This window comes from Belonocnema kinseyi, chromosome 4 (assembly GCF_010883055.1).
Source record: "Belonocnema kinseyi isolate 2016_QV_RU_SX_M_011 chromosome 4, B_treatae_v1, whole genome shotgun sequence".
NCBI lineage: Eukaryota > Metazoa > Arthropoda > Insecta > Hymenoptera > Cynipidae > Belonocnema > Belonocnema kinseyi.
The window spans coordinates 61,737,978-61,747,531 of NC_046660.1; the positions used below are offsets into that span (position 1 = coordinate 61,737,978).

A 9,554-nucleotide genomic window follows, 5' to 3' on the forward strand; every position below is an offset into this window, starting at 1 on the left:
AAAGATTATTTTTAAATCAAAATCTAGTCAGTTTTCAGCGAAGGAAATTAATTTTTAAACAAAAAAAGAACAGAATTTCAAAAAAATAGTAGAATCATCACACAATTTTTTTTTTATCCAATAAAAATCAAATTTCTAACAAATAGAAGAATTTTCAAATCAAAAATGAAATAATCAAATTTTCGGTTAAAAAATGTCATTTTCAACAACAACAAAAAAACGAATTTTCAACCATGAAGACTAATTTTCTGCCAATAAAGTCAAGTTTTTAACCAAATTGTTGAATTTGCAACTAAAAGAGATTATTTTTCTAGAAAAGATCAAGTCGTTAAATTTGCTGTGAAAAAATTAATTTCTAAACAAACAAAAAAACATATTTTCAACAAATTAGTAAAATTATCAATTGAAAATATGGATTTTCAAACAAACAAAAAATTTTCAACCAAAGATATTAATTATCTTCCAAAAAAGTCAAATTTCCAACCAAACAATTCAATTTTCAACTAAAAGAGATTGTTTGTAATCGAAAAGTCGAGTAGTTAAGTTTTCAGTTAAAAAATTAATTTTAAAAATGTCAAATTTTAAACAAAATGAATGAATTTTTAACCAGATAGTGGATGTTTTAACTAAAAAAGGTAAGTTCTTAAGCAAAAATGGAATAGTTACATTTTCAGTTAAAAAAGTTCATTTTCAATTAAAAAAGAAAGAATGGATTTTTAAAAAAAATTCGTAAGATCCTCAAACAAAATATTAGTATCCAAAAAAGATATTGTTTCTACAAAACGAAATAAATTTTTTAATAAACAATAAAATCATTACATGTTCAGCTTACAATTAAATTAATTTTCAACCAAAAAGAAAACGAGTTTTCAACAAAAATACATAATTGTCTACCAAAAAGTCAAATTTCCAATAAAATACATGAATTTTCAACTAAGAAAGATTATTTTTAACCAAAAATCGAGTAAGTTTTCAGCAAAGAAAATTAATTCTTGAACAAAAAAGGAAAAGATTTTCAACAAATAAGTAAAATCCTCACCCAAAATTTGGTATCTAAGAGGAATCAAAATTCTACCAAAAATGATATTTTTTCTAACCAAAAATAATTTTCAAACAAAAAAAGAACTGATTTTCAACCAAAATTATTCAAATTCTTAACCAACATTTTTTTGTACATAAAAAATCAAATTTCTACCAGAAGAGATAAATTTTTAAACCAAAACTGTAATAATTATTATCTGTTCAAAAATCGATATATATTTGAACAAAAATTAGTAAAATCCTCGGCTAGAATTTTTTACCCAATATTAATTTTCAAACAAAAATTCAAATTCAACTAAATAGTAGATTTTTCAAATAAAAAAGTTATTTTTTAACCGAAATTCGAGTTAAATTATCAGTTAAAAAATTAATTTTCAACCTGAAAAAGAACAAAATTTCAATGAAATAGTAAAAACATGAAAAACATTTTTTTCATCCAAGGAAGATCGAATTCATGCAAGAAGAAATGAAAATTCAAACGAAAAATGTAATTATTACAATTTCTGGTAAAAACTTAATTTTTAAACAAAATGAAAACGAATTTTCAACCAAACATATCAATTTTCTACCAGAAAAGTGAAATTTTTAACAAAATACATGAATTTCCAACTAAATAATTTAAACTTCCAACTAAAAAATATTATTTTTCAATCGCAGGCCGAGTAGATGAATTTTCATTTTAAAAAATTAATTTTCAACCAAAAAAAAGAATGGATTTCCAACAAAAGGGTAAAATCCTTCATGAAAATTTGTTGATTAAAAATACCAAGTTTCTTTAAAAAAAATATGAATTTCCAAACCAAAAATGGAACCATTACATTTTTAGTTAAAATAGTTCATTTTCAACGAAAACATAATATCAACCAAGAACATTGATTTTCTGCTGAAAAAGTCAAGTTTTTACAAAAATACACGCTTTTATAAACAAATAGTAAAGTTTAAACTAAAAAAGATTATTTTGCGAAATAATTAAATCTTTAATTTAAAAAAGTAATTTTTAATTCCAAAACGAACAAATTTTCAACCAAAAAAAGGAAACAATTTTTATCCAAGATACTACATGTTCTATTGAAAAAGGTAATTTTCTAAGCAAACAAATATTTAAATAAAAAAATAGGATTATTAGATTATCAATTATAACAGTTCATTTTCAACCGAAAAACAAATTTGAACCATGAAAATTAATTTTCTACGAGAGTAAAAATTCTAACAACAAAATTAATTCTCAACCACATGGTTGAATTCTCAATTAAAAAAGATTATTTTTCCATAGAAAAATAACAGATTTTCAAACAAATAGTAAAATCTCCGACCAAATTTGCTTATCCATAACATATCAAATTTCCATCAAAAGATGTGAATTTTGAAAACTATTTCAACCAAAAAGTTGGATTTTCACCCTAATAAGATTACTTTTTAACCAAAAATCGAGAAATTAAATTTTTGAATCAAAAAAATCATTTGTAATTAAAAAAGAACAGATTTCACGAAAATAGTAAAATAGTCAACCAAAGTTTTGTATCCATTCTAGAAGATGAATTTTCAAACTAAAAATAGAATAATCACAATTTCAGTTTAAAAGGTTAATTTTAAATATGAACTTTTAAAAAATAAATAAAGTTTTAACTAAAGAAATGAATTTTCAACAGAAAAAATTAATTTTTAAGAAAGTACATAGTTTATGTATAAGTTCTAACCAATTAATTGAATTTTTAATAAAAAAAAAAATTCTCAAAGAAAAATATAATATTTGATGTTTCTTCCCAAAAATATTCTAATTCTATATCAATAACAGTTAAATTTAAGAAAAAACAGATTTTCAATGAAATATTTAAATTCTTATTCAAAGATCTTTAACCAAACAAATTAATCTTTAATAAAGTAGTTCAACTCTAAGCCAAATAGATCAAGTTTCAACTTAAAACAAATTTTAGCCAAAAACAAAAAAGTTCTATTTTCAACCATAAAGATTAACTTTTCATAAAAAGGGAATGTATAACAAAATAGTTTAATTTTTAACTGTCAAGCGACTAGTTGAATTTTTAACCGACAAATATGAATCTTCGATGAAAAATGTAATATTAAATGTTTCGAGCAACAAATATTTTATGTTATGGAAAATAAATTTAATTCATGAAAAAAGAACCGATTTTAAATAAATATGTTAAATTTTTAATCAAAAATAAGATTTCAACTAAAATCATGAATTTCATAAAAAAATATAAAGAAATAATACTTTTTAACAGAATAGTTAAAATTGTAATCAAATAGCTGAATTTTCTACTAAAAAAATTACATTTTCAACCAGAAATGGGATAATTAAATTTTCAAACCAAAATTTATTTTCAACAACAAAATAATTTTTAACAAAATATATGAGTTTTTAATCAACGAGTTAAATTTTTAACTGAAAAAATGGAATACCTTAATTATTGGTTCAAAAAGTTATTTAAAAAAAAAAGATGAATTATATAGAAAAGATGAATCTTGTATCAAAATTGGAGCAATTATATTTTTCAGTTAAAAATTTATTTTTGAAAAAAAAAGAATTTCCAGCAAAATAGTAGTTAAATTTTTAACCAAAGAAATCAATTTTCAATGAAAGTGTGGAATTTTAGTTCAAAGTCAATTTCATAAGTTCAAAATTGAACTATTTGGATGAAAATTAGTTTTTAATTGGTTCGAAATTAATTTGTTAACTAAAAATTGAACCATTTCACTTTTGGAAAAAACACTTATCTTTTTTAATTAAAAATTCATTTTTTTGGTTAAAATTAATTTCTTAGGTTAAACATTGATTTTTAAACTGCAAATATCCCATTTTTTGTTGCAAATTTATCTTTATTAGTTAAAAATTCGTGTATTTGGTTGAAAATTTAATTCTTTAGTTAAAAATTTTTATATTGAAAAAAAATTTAACTGGAAAAATAATAATTTTCTTTCTAAATGATCAAATAAAAAAAATTGATATTTTAACAAAAAATATTTTAATTTGAATTTCAGTTAAAAGAATTAATTTTCAAAACAAAGAAACAAATTTTCAACAAAATAATTAAATTTTCATCCAAATAATATTATATATACATAATATATAATATAATATGCATATGATCAATATCCGGTTAGAAAATTTTATTTTTAACAAAAAAGAAACGAGTTTTCAACAATACTCATTATCATTATTTAAAAATAAGCACAATTTAACTTTACGAATCTAATAAATTTTGAAAATTAGTAAATTCTCGAAATTCTAATTATCAAAATTTCAAATGCTCAAAAAAATCAAATTTTAATATTTTTGATCTATTGGTATAAGCTTTTGTTTTATGTCATGTATACTACATAGAAATTTAATTTATTGACTAAATATATACATAATTCGATTTAAAAAAGCTCTAAAAATTTGTAAATCATACACGTATACCTGTAAAATAAAATATTATTTGCGTAAATTCCAATATCATGTGAATAGAATTATTTTCGAGAGTTTTAAGCTCCGGTAATTTAGAATATATTTATCTTTAAACATTAAAAGCACAAATATAAATAAAAATATGTTTATACTGTATTTTACGTGAAAAAAATTAATGAAAAAAAAAGCAAAAATTAAAGGTTCCACCGAGATTTGAACTCGGATCGCTGGATTCAGAGTCCAGAGTGCTAACCATTACACCATGGAACCTTGAGAAATTAGTTCCTAAATCCTGCACTAGAAGTGGAGCGGTCATAAAATTGGTGTATTCTTAAATTTCGATTCTATTTTTATTTCTAAAATATAATTTTCATTTTTATTTACTTTATTTTTATTATAATTTTTTATTGATATTTATTCATATAATCTGAAATACAAGAATCAAGTTAGTTATATAAAATTGCAATTATAACTAATAAAACAACACAATAGTTATTTTACTACAATAGAACGTAATTTTAAATCTTAAATGAAGAATTTTCAACTGAAAAAAAAGTAATTTGCAAAAGCGACGAATTTTCAACAAAATACATGAATTTTCAACTAAAAAAGAGACTTTTTTAGCAAAAATTAAATGGGTCAATTTTTAACTGACAAATAAAATTTCGACCAATTGAAGAAAACTTATTTTAAGCAAGATAGTTCAATTTTTAAATAAATTAATTAATTTCCAACTGATATTAAGAATCGTTAACAAAAAAAAATGAATTTCAAAGAAAAAGATAATTTTATACACAAAAATATGATTTATCAACAAAATACATGAATTTTCAACTAAGAAAGCTAAGTTTACAAAAAAAATGAAATAGTTTTTTTTTCATTCAGAAAATTAATTTTTAACCAAAGAAATTTTTTTTTAAATACACCAATTTTCATCTAAAAAAGATGAATTTCCTACCAAAAATGAAATAGTTATATTTTGTGATTTTTAGTTTAAAAAATGTTTTCTTTTAACACTAAAATTCGTAACCAAAGAAATTAATTTTCACCCAAATACATGAAATGTCAACTAAAAAGATAAGTTTTCATACAAAAATGAAATAATAACATTTTTAGTTCAGAAATTAATTTCGAACTGTTTAAAAACAATTTACAACAAAGTATTAGTTAAATTTTTAACCAATGAAATTGCTTTTGAACTAAACTAAAGAATTTTTCACCAGCAAAATTAATTTTTAAATAAAAAGATCATTTTTTGCAAAAAAAGAGGAAAGTTTAACTGAAAAAGATGAATTTTCAATAAAAAATAAAACAGTTATATTTTCTGATTTTTAATTACAAATTTTTTTTTAATATTAAAATTTTCAACAAAATAGATCTATTTTCTACTAAAAAGAATCAAACTTAAACCAAAAGTGAAATAGGTAAATTTTTAGTTACAAAATTGATTTTTAACCAATTAAAAACTAATTTTGAACAAAGTAGTTCAGCTTTTAACAAAAGAAAGTAATTTTAAACTAAAAATGAATTTTTTTAATATATGCCTTTTTATCTTAAAAGAATAATTTTCAACAAAATACATGAATTTTCTACTAAAGAAGATAAATTTCCAATCAAAAATGAAATATTTATATTTTCTGATTTTTAATTTTAAAAACTTTTTTTTAATATTAAACTTTTTAAACAAAGAAATTAATTTTCAATAAAATACATGAATTTTCAACTAAGAAGATAAATTTGCAACAAAAAGCGGAATAGTGTAATTTTTAGTTAAAAAAATTAATTTTCAACTGTTCAAAAAATAATTTGCAACAAAATAGGTAAAATTTTAATCAAAAAAATTAATTTTTAACTAAAATGAAGAATCTTTAACCAAATAAATGAGTATTTGAACAAAAAGATCCATTTTAAACTGAAAAAGCTAAAATTTTAACGCAAAATGTATTAGTTATATTTACAGTTCAAAAAATTAATTATTAATATAGTTAATTTTTAACTAAAGAAATTAGTTTTCAACAAAAATGAAGAATCTCTAACCAAAAAATGAAATTTCATAACAAAATAAGATTTTCTAAGAAAAAAGATGAATGTTCAACAAAATACATGAATTTTCAACCAAAAAAGATCAATTTTCAACTAAAAATGAAATATTTATATTTTATGGTATTTAGGTTAAAGAATATATTCTTCAAATATTAATATTCTTAACTAAAGAAATTAATTTTCAACAAAATATATGAATTTTCACCTAAAATGATAAATCTTCAATCAAAAATGGAATAGTTAGTCTTTTGGTTAAAAAATCAATTTTTAACTATTTAAAAACCATTTTGCAACAAAATAGCTAAATTTTTAACCAAAGAAATGATTTTTTTTTAATAAAATGAAAAATCTTTAACGAAAAAATTAATATTTAAACACAAAGATAATTTGTACCAAAATATATTAATTTTCAACTAAAAAAGATACATTTTTAACTCAAAATGGATTAGTTATATTCGCAGTTAAACAATTGATTTATTAACAATTTAAAGAAAAATGTTTGTTGAACAAAATTAACTTATATTCAATTAGAAACGATATATTTATTATTTTGAACCAAAAATGAAATAGTTATTTTATCAGTTAAAAATTAATTTTCAGCCAAAGAAATTATTTTTCAACAAATTACATGTATTTTCAACTAAAAAAATATCAATTTTAAACCAAAAATGAAATAGGTAAGTTTTTAGTTAACAAATAAATTTTTAATAAATTTAAAACTAATTTTGAACAAAATAGTTACATTTTTAACTGAAAAAATTAATTTTTAACTAAAATCAAGAATCTTTAACCAAAAAAATAGATTTTTAAGAAGAAAGATGGAGTTTCAACAAAATGCATGCATTTTTAACTAAAAAGAGAAACTTTCCATTAAAAATGGAAGTTAAATTTTTAGAAAAAAAATTAATTTTTAACTATTTAAAAACTAATTTGCAACAAAATAAGTAAATTTGTAACAAAAAAAAAATTATTTTTCAACAAAAATGAAGAATCTTTTACAAAAAAATTAATATTTAAACAAAAAGATCATTTTTTAACAAAAAATACTAATTTTCAACTAAAAAAGAGAAACTTTTAATTCAAAATGGATTGGTTATATTTGCAGTTGCAAAATGTAATTATTAACTATTTAAAAAATAGTTCTTTAACAAAATATTTACATTTGGAACTGAAGAAAATAATTTTCAACTAAAATGAAGAATCTTTAACCAAAAAAATTAAGTCTTAAGAAAAAAGATGAATTTTCAACAAAATACACGAATTTTTAACTAAAAATATACATTTTTAATCAAAAATGGAATAGTTACATTTTTAGTTTAAAAATTAATTTTTAACTATTTAAAAACTAATTTGCAAAAGAAATAGGTACATTTTCAATCAAAGAAATTAATTTTGAACTAAAATGAAGAATCTTTAACCAAACAAATGAATATTTGAACAAAAAGTTCCATTTTCAACTGAAAGCAGTTACATTTTTTACTCAAAATGGATTAGTTATATTTAAACTTAAAAAAATAATTATTATTATAGTTTAATTCTTAAGCAAAGAAATTATTTTTCAACTAAAATGAAAAAACTCTAAACAAAAAAAATGAAATTTCGAGACAAAATATGATTTTCTAAAAAAAAGATGAATTTTCAACTAAAAAGGATAAATTTCCAAATTAAAAATGAAATATTCATATTTTCTGATTGTTAGTTTAATGAATATATTCTTCAAATATTAATGTTTTTCACTAAAGAAATTAATTTTCAATTAAAACGGTAAATTTTTTATCAAAAATGGAATAATTACATTTTAGTTAAAAAATTAATTTTTAATTATTTAAAAACTATTTTGTAACAAAATAGGTAAATTTTGAAACAAAGAAATTATTTTTTCAACTAAAATGAAGAATCTTTAACAAACAAAAATAAATATTAAAACAAAAAGATCAATTTGATCAAAAAATATAAATTTTCAACTAAAAAAGATATATTTTCAACCAAAGAAATAATTTTTAACAAAATACGTGTATTTTCAACTAAATAAAGATCAATTTTAAATAAAAAATGAAATAGGTAAATTTTTACTTGACAAATAAATTTTCAATCAATTAAAAACTAGTTTCAAACAAAATATTTAAATTTTTAAATAAAAGAAATTACTTTACAACTAAAATGAAGAATCTTTGACCAAAAAAATGAATTTTGAAGAAAAAAATATAATTTTCTAAGAAAAAAGATGAATTTTCAACAAAATACATGAATTTTTAACTAAAAAGAGAAACTTTCCATTAAAAATGGATATTACATTCTTAGTTATAAAATTAATGTTCAACTATTTAAAAACTAATTTCCAACAAAATAGGTAAATTTGTAACATGATAAATTATTACTTTTAACTAAAATGAAGAATCTTTTACAAAAAAATGAATACTCAAATAAAAAGATCATTTTTTACAAAAAAAATATTAATTTTCAAGTAAAAAAAATATATTTTCAACCAAAGAAATAATTTTTTAACAAAATACATGTATTTTCAACTAAATAAAGATCAATTTTAAATAAAAAATGAAAGAGGTAAATTTTTACTTGACAAATAAATTTGCAATCAATTAAAAACTAGTTTCAAACAAAATAGTTAAATTTTTCAATAAAAAAATTACTTTGCAACTAAAATGAAGAATCTTTGACCAAAAAATGAATGTTCAAGAAGAAAAATATATATTTCTGAGAAAAAAGACGAATTTTCAATGAAATACATGAGTTTTTAACATAAAAGATCAATTTTCCATTAAAAATGGAAGTTAAGTTTTTAGTTATAAAATTAATGTTCAACTATGTAAAAGCTAATTTGCAACAAAATAAGTAAGTTTTTAAATAAAGAAATTATTTTTTACCAAAAAAGATTAATTTTCAAATACAAAAAAAAAATATTTTTTAGACTAAAAAATTTACATTTTTAAGCTAACATGAAACAGTTATTTTTTCTCTAAAAAAAATTATTTTTAACTGAAGAAAATAATTTTCAACAAAATATACGAATGTTCAACTAAAAATGATCAATTTTAATTAA

General features: G+C 19.3%; 1 non-coding gene across 1 annotated transcript; it reads right to left on the reverse strand.

Moving 5' to 3' along the window:
• Positions 1–4,651: 4,651 nt before the first annotated feature.
• Positions 4,652–4,723, reverse strand: Trnaq-cug. The gene has a single exon. It is a non-coding gene; the product is annotated as a tRNA-Gln (tRNA).
• Between the last annotated feature and the right edge of the window lie 4,831 nt (positions 4,724–9,554).